The sequence below is a fragment of the Pinus tabuliformis genome, chromosome 1_1 (genome assembly GCF_031772625.1).
Source record: "Pinus tabuliformis cultivar Carrire ecotype Pingquan chromosome 1_1, CPIR1, whole genome shotgun sequence".
In the NCBI taxonomy this organism is placed as follows: domain Eukaryota; kingdom Viridiplantae; phylum Streptophyta; class Pinopsida; order Pinales; family Pinaceae; genus Pinus; species Pinus tabuliformis.
In genome coordinates, this window is record NC_142297.1 from 213,105,740 (window position 1) to 213,118,422 (window position 12,683).

The 12,683-nt window shown below is 40.7% G+C and overlaps 1 protein-coding gene across 2 annotated transcripts in view; it reads right to left on the minus strand.

Annotated features, from left to right (window-relative positions):
- Window positions 1–12,683, minus strand: part of LOC149212293 (pre-mRNA-splicing factor ATP-dependent RNA helicase DEAH1-like) — a 445,368-nt gene that overhangs the window by 267,887 nt on the left and 164,798 nt on the right. The gene's annotated exons all lie outside the window — the stretch shown is intronic.

A 12,683-nucleotide genomic window follows, 5' to 3' on the forward strand; every position in this document is an offset into this window, starting at 1 on the left:
TGCTTCTGTTGAGGAGAGAGCCACTGCCTGTTGCTTCTTACTAGTCCAAGTAACAGCACCAGATCCTAGACTAAACACATACCCAGCTGTAGATTTACGGTCATCAACCGAACCGGCCCAGTCAGAGTCAGTGTAACCACTGAGAATAGGATTGGAATTGCGAGTATATAAGAGGCCATAATCAGAAGTACCACGCACATATCGTAGCACACGCTTTGCTGCTATCCAATGATCAGCTTTAGGAGCTGACATAAAGCGGGAGATATAGCTTACTGCAAAACTGATGTCAGGTCTGGTGGCAGTAAGATAGATGAGACTACCCACTAGTTGCCTGAATAAAGTTTCATGCACAAGGGGAGAGGATGACTGTGATGAAAGCTTGAGCCCTGGTTCCATAGGAGTCGTGGCTGGTTTGCAATCCTGCATTCTGAACCTGTCCACAAGATTTTTTGCATACTTGGACTGAGAGAGAAAAATATGATTTTCAGTCTGCCAAACTTCAACCCCCAGACAGTAATGAAGAAGTCCCAAGTCTGTCATCTCAAAAGTTCTACATAAATCTTGTTTGATCCCATGGATCAAATGTGCAGAGCTGCCAGTAATGATAAGGTCATCCACATAGACAACCACAAGCAAGATATCATCAGCAGTATGCTTGATATACAGGTTTGCATCAGATGGGCTCCACTGAAAACCCTGATCTGTCAGGTACTGATCAATTTTCATGTACCAAGCCCGAGGAGCTTGCTTCAAGCCATAAATGGCTTTAGCTAATCGACACACTTTCTGTTCTTGACCAGCAACCTTGAATCCTGAAGGCTGTGTCATGTAGACTTCTTCTTGGAGATCACCATTTAGGAAAGCACTCTTTACATCCATCTGATGAACTTTCCAATTGAACTGAGCTGCTAGGGCAAGGACAAGCCTTATGGTACTCATCTTGGCTGTAGGAGCAAAAGTCTCTTCATAGTCGATGCCTTCCTTCTGTGAGAACCCTCGAGCCACAAGACGAGCTTTATACTTGTCTATGGTTCCATCAGCTTTGTATTTCACTTTATACACCCATTTGCAGCCTATGGGCTTTTTCCCTGCAGGAAGATTAGAAAGTGTCCAGGTGTGATTCTTCTGAAGACTCTGGAATTCGGCTTCCATAGCCTGCTCCCACTCAGATGTACCCTTAGCCTCTGAATAGGTTTGAGGCTCAAAAATACTGTGAAGGTTAGCCATAAGAGCAAAATTTACTGTAGACTGTTGTTTGTTCTTATGTCTAGAAGTTCTACCTTCAAGAAGCTCATCATCTCGGAGATCACCAATGGTTTTAGCCCACCATTTAGGCCGAAGAGTAGAGGAACCAATATCAGGAGGAGGTGGAGAAGACTCAAGAGCAATAGGGGCATCAAAAGGAGGGTTGTTTTCTGGAGGAAGCTCAGATAGAGTATTATCAAATACTGATGCTATATCATCCCTCCCATCAGGTGGACCGACCGGAAAAAGAACATTGTGAGGCTGATCCTCAGAACACTGCTCAGAAGAAGAAGACTGAAAGAATCCTCTGTCTTCATCAAATACTACATCACGACTGAAGCTAAGACGACTGGTGGCTATATCTATCAGCCTATAGGCCTGGTGATGATCACTGTAACCTGTCATCATGAGTTTCTGGCTTTTGGAATCCAACTTAGAGCGCTTAGCAGGTGGAATCCAAACATATGCAACTGAGCCAAATACTTTGAGGTGACTGATCTTAGGCTTACGGCCAGACCAAACCTCTTCAGGAGTCTTCCCTTTAATAGCCTGAGTAGGTGATCGGTTAAGAAGATAAACAGCAGTAAATACTGCTTCAGCCCAGAATTTGTTTGGAACACTCCTGTGTTGTAACATGGAACGAGCCATTTCAACAACCGTGCGGTTGCGACGCTCGACAACACTGTTCTGCTGAGGAGTGTAAGGTGTGGTTAATTGACGTTTGATGCCATGAATATCACAGAAGTTGGCAAACGCTGAAGAACAAAATTCCCCCCCATTGTCGGTCTTAAGGGTCATGATGTTACAACGAGAATCTTTTTCCACTAAGGTTTTAAACTTCTAAAAGGTACTAAGAGCATCAGATTTATTTTTTAGAAAATACACCCACATCTTTCTACTGAAATCATCTACAATAAGTAAAAAATATTTGCAAGCAGTGATAGAAGCTGTATTCATAGGACCGCAAATATCAGCATGAAGTAACTGAAGTACCTTAGATGCGCGCCAAGATTCTCCATTTTTGAATGAAGACCGATGTTGCTTTCCTGCTTGACAGGCGCTGCATACCCCCAACTGCTGAGTCTGAATATCAGGTAATCCTGACACAAGTCCCTCCCGAGAGAGCTGAGAGAGATACTGCATATTTAGATGCCCATATCGTTGATGCCATAGAGTGCTGATAGGAGAGATACGTGCTGCTAGAGCCACTTCTGGAGAGTCACCGGTGTCAAGTAGCCTGTATAGACCATGGTCCTCTAGGCCAACAGCAACTGTTAAACTAGTCTCCCTGTCAATAATGGAGCACTTGTGGGCACTGAACACTACATCAAGCTGAGGAGAATTCCTCATAATCTGGCTGACAGATAGCAGATTAATTTCCATACCAGGAACATAGTGTACATTCAGGAATATGAGTGTGCGCCCACCAGACTGAATTTGAATTGTACCTCTGCCAACTACTGTGTACTTTTCACCTCCGCCAAATACCACGGAATCACTGAAAGGTGAGAAGTCAATAAACCAGTCACGCCTGTGAGAGAAGTGGCGTGATGCACCAGAATCAATGTACCATGCAGAGGAAGGAACATGATCTGAAGACCTTTTAGCCATAAAGGCGTAAAAGGCAGAATCTGTCTGCTCGGAATGTTCTGCAACATTTGCTGTCTGATGGGGCCCTCCCTGTTTCTTCTGTTCAGAAGCAATCCTCTGTCGGCAATCTTTCTTCATGTGACCGAACCTGTGACAGTAATTACACTGCACACTTTTCTTCCTAGCAGGATCAAAAGGCTGAGAAGAGCCTTTCTGCTGAAAGGACTGAGAGAACTGATATTTTGCAGCAAATGCATTTTCTGAGGACACTGATGAAGCACCACTACCAAACTGTTGTTTCCACCGATCTTGCCGCAGAAGTTTGGTGCATAACTCTGGAAACTTCAGATCAACATTTGTGGTGGTAATGTTGAGTGTTTCTATGAAGTGTTCATAAGATTTCGATAGACTTTTCAAAGTAATGACTACCATATCTTCTTCCTCCATGGTCCGACCAATGGATTCGAGCTGATCTCGAATGTCTTTAATTTTGTTGAGATGTTCCTGTAAAGACATATGTTCGTCCATCATGATGGAGAACAACTGATTTTTGAGAAAAAAAGCTCTGCTTTTGTCAGATGTCTCGTGCAGTTCTTTCAACTGTTGCCAGATCTCGGCAGCTGTCTTGCCAGACGGAATCTGTGGTAACTGATCATCAGCGACAGAGAGCTTGAGAAGTATAACAGCCTCTCGATTTCGATCATCAAATTTATCTTGATCGGTACCCGTTGTACCGGGACGAAGCTCTTTGCCCAAAATGAGCTGATCAAGGCGCCTGTATTCAAAAATGGTCAACATTCTTTGTTTCCAAATGTTATAGTTGTTGCCATTAAAGCGTTGATTTCCTTCTAACATCAGATTGGTGAGCGTGGCCATTTTCCCAAAGACAATACAGAAGTCTGACACAAAATTTAATTTAGCTGCCCGCTTATCAAAACAGAATTTGTTCTGCTAGACAGGTTTAAGAAAAAAAAAAAATATATATATATATATATATATTTACCCAGCAAACAAAATAAATCTCCAAGCAAGTGCTGCACTATTGGTTTAGTTTCTACCAGTAGCGATCAGGTACAGGTTATATTCGAACCTTTGAACTGTCTCTGATATATATATATTTTGACCCAGCAAACAAAATAAATCTCCAAGCAAGTGCTGCACTATTGGTTTAGTTTCTACCAGTAGAGATCAGGTACAGGTTATATTCGAACCTTTGAACGGTCTCTACAGTCCTCTGACGCTGCTGTATATGCTGACGCTGCAGTCCTTTTTGTGGCAGTATATGCTGTCAAAACATTGAATTCCGTTCGATGTATCCCTAGCAGTAAAAATGCGTATATCTGGTTCTCTTTATTCAGATTCCGCAAGGCATGTCATTCTGTCGGCAGAAAGAGTGCGGGAGAAATGCATCGACGTCGGAAAGTTTCTGTTGCAAGACGCGTCAGCATTCAACAATACGTGGACTAAAAAATGAGACCACGTGAGCCGTCGTTTTGTATACGTGAGCCGTCGCTGTCTTTGCTACGTTCCGCGACAGACTGCGGTCAGATAGCTCTTTATCACTGGTAAACTCCACGGCAGCATCGTGTCCCCCGATGATTTACACGGCAGCTCCCTTACTTCGCACAGCAACAGTAATAATAACCGAGCCGAATGAATCCGTTGACACTTTGAAGAAGAGAAACCGTTTGGAACAAAAATGGTTAAATGATCTTGTTTTTTGTGCAATACAACCTTCGACTGAGGAGGAACCAAATGATGAGCAAATCACCTGATCTAGATCCCATTGTGTTGGACGATATTGATCCAACATCAGAATGGGTGGAGGAGACTGAAGATCCTGTGTTTGAGGCTGATTTTGATATCGACATGGCTTTAGCGGGGGATGAGGCAGATGATGTGGCGGCATCAGAACCAGGATCAGTAGCAGCATCAAGGAAAGGCAAGGAACCAATGGAAGGCACTAGTCGTGCAGGTCGACAAACTCGTGCTTCCATTAGGTCCACTTCTATTGTCATTGGTGGCATTGATACTAAGGTTGCAGATCAGGCTGAGGCATCCTCAGACTCTGAACCAGATGATGTCTATGTAGCTCCTGATGATGATCCTGTGTCTAGTAGTGGTGATGGACTTGATGACTGATCATGTGTACACTGTAGACTTGTAGTAGGCCAATGGCCTCATAGCTTGCAGCGTTGTTTTTGGAATTTATAGGCCATTTAGAGCCTCATTTCTTATGTATTTTGCTATTTTGTTGATGATATGTATTGTACTCTGTGCCATTTTGATATATTCACCTTTACATGGTATATAAATGAGCAAACTTTGCATATTTTGTCTCTATTGGCTTGGAATCATGGTTTTACATCTTAAAAATAGTTTTGTTTCATTAAAAATTAATTATTTAATGTATTTTTTTAAAACCGGTTCGTTTAGACCAAACCAGTCCCGGTTAGACCGGTTCCGGTCGGTAAACCGGTTCATTAGGTGGACCGGTCCGGTCACCAGTGCCGGTTTTAAAAACATTGAGCGCAGGATCAGTGGATCTCAGTTTCTGGAGAGTGTGTATTTCCCGTAGCAATGTTTTTTGTGCGTATTTACTGGAGGAGGCCGAGTTTGATTTTGCAAGGGAAACAGAGGGTAAAGGTGTAAAGGTGTGTCTAATAAAAGAGATGCTTGGGCAATTCGATGGACAAGTTCATACTCATTCATAGCGGCGGTGCTCAGTCTTTTGTTCGTTGGAAGACGTGGGCCAAGGGTGCGAACCTCCATAGTTAGTTCTCTCGAAAGGGCAGCAATGGTTTATGTGTTGCTTGGGTGAGCTTTTTTGTTGTTGGTTGGGTCAAGGGAGTGGTTGTGTGCGCGCTTGGTACCTCAATCCTTCTGTGAGGGGAAATAATCGGGGTGGGATCAATATGGGATGAATGAAGAGCGATCGCTGGGCTAGCCACCTTAGTCCTCTTGATTGTTCCTCGATCTACCCTAGGTAATGAGAAACTCCTCCCTCGTTCTGAGCTCCATCGAAATTGCAAGTTTCCCCATCAATGGGCATAAGGTAGCATTCTTCTCTAGTGACTTTGGTGTTGAGGGAATTCCTCGTCCTCTCGTGAGCCACTCCCCTTCCAAGGAAACAAGTAGCGGGTTATGTCCTTGTTTCTCCCTTTGGATTGTAGGATTTTTGCGCGACTTGGTCATTTCTTGGTTGCATTGATTGTTGCAACAGTGTCGTGGTGTGCGCTTAGAGGACATCCCTCTCTTTAGGGTGTGGCCTTGCACAATCAGTGTATTTGTGGCCCTTGGCTTTATCCAACATTAAGTGTTAGCCTGTGATAGCTCCTCTTTGGAGTTCGATTGTTGACCCCCCTTGACTTTCTGGATGGAAAGATTGTTGGGTGGTTTGTACACGGAGGAGTGCAATAGCGGGGTGGGTTCGCTTTTATTATATCTATTATTTGAATCCTTGTGCGGGTTGGGGGGTTGTTTACCTCTCAGTAACGTGCTCCAGACACTGGTCTCATCACAGCCCTCGTCTTTTCTAGCGGTCTTTAGGTTGTGACTTATTTGCTTGGTTGTTTTATTGTTGTTTGTTACGTTGTAGCTAAAAAGGATGTTGTGTTGTAATGTACATGGAAGGGTGTGAAGAGGTGGGATGCTTTGACTAGGTGCCTAGTTTTCTTTCTTTTTGGTTAGCCAACATCTCCTCGGCGTGCTAGTGATCCTTTGCTTTTCTTGTGAATGTCAATCTGTGACTTCTCCGCTAAGGTGTAAAGGTGTGTCTTACGAAAGACACACATCTCTTTATATGAAAGGGTGCATCGCCTAGTATTTATTATGGGTCCCCTCATTTGTAACATTATCTATCAATTCTATCATCTTATCAATATATTTTTTCCAATCCAATTGTGTACAACACATTTTAAGTACAAACAGAATATAGTTTGTTTACTACAGTGGTATCAAAGCCATTCGAGATTCCGGCCATTCAAACGTTGCACAGTCCATCCATTAAGCTTTAGGTCCTGAAATCATAGAAACATATTCCCAAGCAATAATGGAGTACCATAAAACTAATCAAGAATTATTACTAGAAATGAAGAAGTAATTATAAAATCACTAAAGCTTTTTGAAACATTAGATTCAACACCTACAATGGAAGTTAACATTTGATGCAGGAAAAATTCAATTTTCCCTACAAACGTACCTTCTAATAATTTCTTAAGCACCTTAGCGCTCAACACTTCAAGTGTATGTCCAAGCCTTCAATAGACACCTTCCATTTAACCCACACATAATGAATTCTACAACATGTACAGAATTCTTCTCATTACTGAAATTGTTTCTAATTCTTGCACAAGATTCATTTCCTCACATGACATATTAACACGCTAATCAATCATCAGTTTCATGCCTCACATAATAATTGAAACTCTATTAATCTCAACTTCACACAAACACTAAGATTCCACTAATTTTAGATTCAACACTGACTATAATTCTTCCATTCATACAGAGACAATTCGTGAGCACCACAGATATATGAAACTCTATTTCATTAAATCAAATATGTACATACCAATGTTTTAAAAAACGGCCAAGCCGGCTCGGATTCGGCCAAGTTGACCGAGCCATACCCTGGCCCAATCCGGCTCGGCAGAAAAACCGGTCTGGTGGCAGGTTTGTTACCGAACCAACCGAGTCGGTCACCGACTCAATCGGTTCGGTAACAAATCGATGGGCTCGGCTGAGCCCGAGTTAAACTAGCTGAACTGCCCAGCGATACTTTTTGGAGGGAAAAACGGACCCCAAACATAATTCTAATTTGGTTTTAGGTTATCTTTAAGGCCATTTACCTCTCTCAAGCCTATAAAAGCTACCCAATCCCCTCACATTTCCTCAACTATCTCATTGCATTTGTGTTAGAATTTGTGAGGAGTTTGTGAAGAGTTGTGGAGTTTGTTTTTGGAGCAGCATTGAGGAGTTGGTTTGTTGGAGCAGCATTAAGGAAGCAGTTTGTACCTAGAAGTATTTTTTTTCACTTCTAAAACCTGTTTTTGCCTTTTTTTTGTGCAAATCTGGAAATTGAAAAGAGTAATTTTTGTAAAAGAAATGAACATTGAAGCATTCTTTTTTTCATTTTCAATTTTTTTCCTTTCATTTCCAATTCCAAATATCAATGATGGCTCCTAGAATGAAAGATGTTGCTTGGGCATATACTGAAATGATTAATAATCAAATGCATTGCAAATTTTGTCATAGAAAAATTAAGGGGTCTGGAGGGCGCATTCATAGGCTGAAACAACACTTGGTTGGAGTTAGAGGCCAAATTACTCCATGTGAAGCACCTGTTGACCACTACCGGTCAACTGCCCATAGCAGTACACCCCCTTTTTTCGCAAAAGGGATAGCGCTTGATCGACATGTTCGTGCCATTCTACAGTCATCAGCAGCTTGATCAATTTATTTGTAAACCCAGTTTGCATGTATAAATTTGTAAATAATCTTAGCAGATGTGAGTCATGTATGTAAATTGCCTAGGTGGACCTAATTTTCTAGGTGATAATCTATGTCCCGGAAGGTTTTTCGTCTCACCGATCCATGATCGGCAAAGTTTTCCTTCAGCGTAACCCCAAAGCCGGGATGGATTTTGTCACTAGAATCTTAGGAGAATCCTAGTGTGTAAATCTGCTAGATTATAGTGGTGTCGCAGAACTGGGTGGTTTATGAGGGTCTATGCTAAATGGGTTTTTCCCCTTAAGATGTAAAATTGTAAAAGTCATCGTGTAAAGTGTCTTGAGGGTTGGAAAATGTTTTAAATCCCCTCATGAGTCCTAGGTCCTAGGTCCTAGGTGTTTTTTCCAAAGGCTAAGTTCGAGGATCCATTTAAAAAATGAATTAAAAATTAAAAAAATAAATAAATAAATCACTGAAAAATAATAAAATAAAAAATAATAAAAAAAATTAAAATTAAAATTAAAAATTATAAAATAAAGCAAAAACCCTAAAAAAATAATAAAATAATAATATTTTGAGTAAATACATGCAAAATTTCATTTTTTAATGAATTAACAATTTCGACGGATGAGATTAAGAGATGTCTTGATCCTCATCGACGGTCGAGATCATTTCATCATGGATCACTCGAACTAGCCGTTGGGATCTTTTCCTTTAAATAGGGTGCTAGGGGTCATTTGAGATCATTGGATCTGTAAGTCTTGTGCTGAAGAAGCTCTCTTGTAATCTGTTTCTGGTTAATAAAAGAAGACTTTGGGGTTCAAATCTTGCTGGTGTTACTCTCTGGAAGTGCTGTGAGCTATTTTATTTTCTGCATATTCTGTTTTTCAGCCATTAATAACAGCTTATTATAGAGTGTTGTGAGCACAGGTATCTTGTTCACTTGCTAGGGTTTGAATGGTATTAGGTTTTCTGAAGTAATGGCAGGTATCTCCATTGCTGTTGAGATCTAGCATCATTTTTGCTCTCTTTACTGATGGTTGATTTAAGCTGTGCAGAAAACCCTTACTGAAGAAGATTGGTGGGCGTTTGGGGAAGTTCTAGGCTGAACCAGCCAACTCCCACAGGCTCTTCCTTGCAGAGCCCAGCTAATTTTTTCCCTGGGTTAATCATTTAGTTTCTTTTCTAAGTTTGCATGAGAGATTTCTTGAAATTTCTAATAAATCTGATATTCTACTGCTGTTATTGCTAAATCTGGCTGTTAAAGGGTCAAAATCTGTAAATTAATCAGCTGTTTTGGGGTTTCAATTTTTGCTCTATACACAGATTTAAAATTAGGGTTTTATTTTCTTTTTAACTGCAGCTGCCCAGCCCGCAAATCCATTTCCACGCAGTGGTACCTCCCACACACAGTCATTCAGTAAACAAGCATCAAAGTTCTGCTCCATCTACGCTCAGAATAAAGGGAAATGCAGTGAAATGTAACATTGTTCAAAGGAGGAACGTAACTGCATAAGATTAAATCAATTGTTTTTGATATATCAAAATCAGCCGCAAAGTTTTCTCTAGACCTGCGGGATCTGTATAGCGCCTGCACCCCCTCACGCTGTTGGCAATCCCTCCTAGTCGAGCTCCTATCACTGCATCCGCCGTCGAAAACACCTCCATCTGCAAGTGGCGTAAAGGAATTTCTGAATCCTCACGTGAAACATGGCTGCTCCAGCAAAACCCTGGTAAGAAAATCGATTTTAATCAAAGACTTTCAACTCAGCATCCTCAGGTACGTTCTAAAACGGTTTTCTTTTTATCTCCGCTGAAAATACGTTTTATGACCATCATACTTCTGAACTCGAACCTGTCAATACGCCGTCGTCACCTGTGCCTGTCGAAATCTTTTTTACGTTCAATTTTGTTCTGCTTTACCTTGAAACAGGATTACGATTCTTGGGCTTTGATATTATCCTTCAGCATTTTAAACGTCTGCGTATTATCGTCTTCCGGTTAGCTTCAAATCGATTTCATTTTTGCCTACCGTCGTCGACTGTGCATTCATCGAAACTTCCTTACGCATTCAGTCTTTGAGTCAGGGTTATGATTTTTTGCTTTTTCCTTCTGATAGTGTAGACGCCATCGTATATCATTTTATTAACGCATTTTCGATTTGTTTAAATTTATGATATCTGCGTGGTTACGTTTTAGTTTTTTTAGACTAGGGTTTAGTCATATTTTAAATTTCATCATTTTTTAGATTTTAGATTTATTAAATAGTTTCTTTTTTTTAGATTTTTATTAAATATAAAATCAAAGAAAAAATAAAAGTTTTTATATTTTGATAGGTTATTTTTTAAGCTTTAGCTTTAGTAATTAAAATTTTAATTTTAATTTTAGCTTTAGTTTCTTAAAAAAAAAAAAAAAAAAAAATCTTTTGAGTGTAGAGTTAGATCTAGCATAAAAAGTATTGTGGGAAATTTTGCCAGTTTCAATTTTTCTCGGGAAATCATCACGTCATATTTTTTCACGCTGAGATTTAAATTTATGTGAAATGAATGTTTATCATCTTAGACAAGTCTGCGCATGAATGATCATCTTAAAGATTTGCTGCATATGATATCTGGTTAATGATTTATAATTGCATGGTTGTTTAATGCACTAATCGAAATTTTCTTAATTGCTAGATATCGTTTGTTGAGATTTGGTCATTACAGGATCTTTATGGTTATTTGATGATAAATGATTGTTGTTCATGGTTTATAATTTTACATTATCTAGCAAGTAATCGTTTAAACATCACTCTCATAAGGCACTGGTCCATTAACTCCTAAATCATTTAAGTGCTTGTTCCCTATCGTGTCTCCCAACCCAACTGTTTGGCAGTTGGTCTTCATCATCTCACAGGGTCTACCCCCCTTAGCCGTGGGAGACAGGCTTAAACGGAGAGATCGGGGATCAGAGTGACAGCCCCCAGTCTGAGCGTTGTCCTATCAAACTGTGCGACAACAGCACCATCAGCATAAATTGAGGAGATTAAGGAGTTTCTAGATAACTTTGAGAAGTTTGAGCAAGAAAATGCTAGGCAAAATGAAAGAGGTTGAAATTGGGAGGAGGAGGAGTATAAAAAAAAGATAGGTGCCAACCCCAATTTCGATTATGAGGGCTCTTCATCTATTCCTTGCACTGATGCATCCAACCCCTTTCGCTATGTTCCTCCCTCTTTGGAGTCTATTCAAGAAAAGGGTAAGGGCAAAATGAAAAAGAAGGGTGATATCAAAATTTATTCCACACCCTCCTCTCCCTCTGATAGTGCACATGGTCCCCAAGCTAAGAGAGTTCAAATGAAGCCTACTTTAGATGACCATTGAAAGAAAGAATTGAGAGGTTGTCTTTGATTACATAGCTAGATGGTGGTATGATGTTGATATCCCCTTCAATGCTTCTCATTCACCATATTATGAACCTATCTTTGATGCCATACACAGTTTTTGTGAAAATTTCTGAATCTAACACATCAGAAACCCCTACTGCAATTTCTGGTTTACTATCTCCTACTTGTTCTTTACATTAACAAGTTATTTAATTGCATAAACATCGAAGTAAACACAAATGCAGCCTTCACAGATATGCAGATCATGCACTGAAGTAAACAGAAACAATAACACAAGGGTCACCGTTATTTTTGGACAATCTTCCCCGGAAAAACCCAATGCAGGAGAACCGGTGTAGCAGATATGAGGGTTTTATTATTAAGCAAATTTCTTGAATACAACTTGGGTGCAAGAATGGGTCACTCAACAGAGAATCTCCTCGGCAATAGTACCTCTCTCCGGAGATAGATATTCCGACAAATCAGCAATTAGATGATCAACCCCACAGTGACTCTGATTGTTCCTTGTGTTAGATATCGAACGCTGCTCCAAGCACTGCTCTGGAACTGTGTCACCCCCTCCCGGCTCGGGATCTGCTGAACAGCTCCCAGTCTGCTCCACAGAATCTCCCAATGCTGCATCTGAAGCACTCTGCGTCCTCTGCGCTGGCTCCTTTGGCCTCTGCGTCAGCCCTTCTAGGGCCTGCATTGTCTCTCTTGGCACTTCATTGCCTCTCTGTTATGTATTCTTCAGCCTTGGATGGAAATCCCTTGCTGAACTGCCCCTTGCTGCAACTGATCACTAACTCGATTTCCTTGGCAAACCCAACCCCAGAAAATCGAATTCTCGATCTCTCTTGGTGTGTCTCAAACTGACCCTCAAGCCTCCTCTTATACTTTTCCTGTTAACGATTCAATGGCCCAGATTAAGTCCCTAATCAACGGCTAAGATTAGAATTGGCTTGATCCTCGTCACTTAAAACTTTCTCACCCATTTTATATTAATACACATTAATATTTTTATTTTCCTGAATTT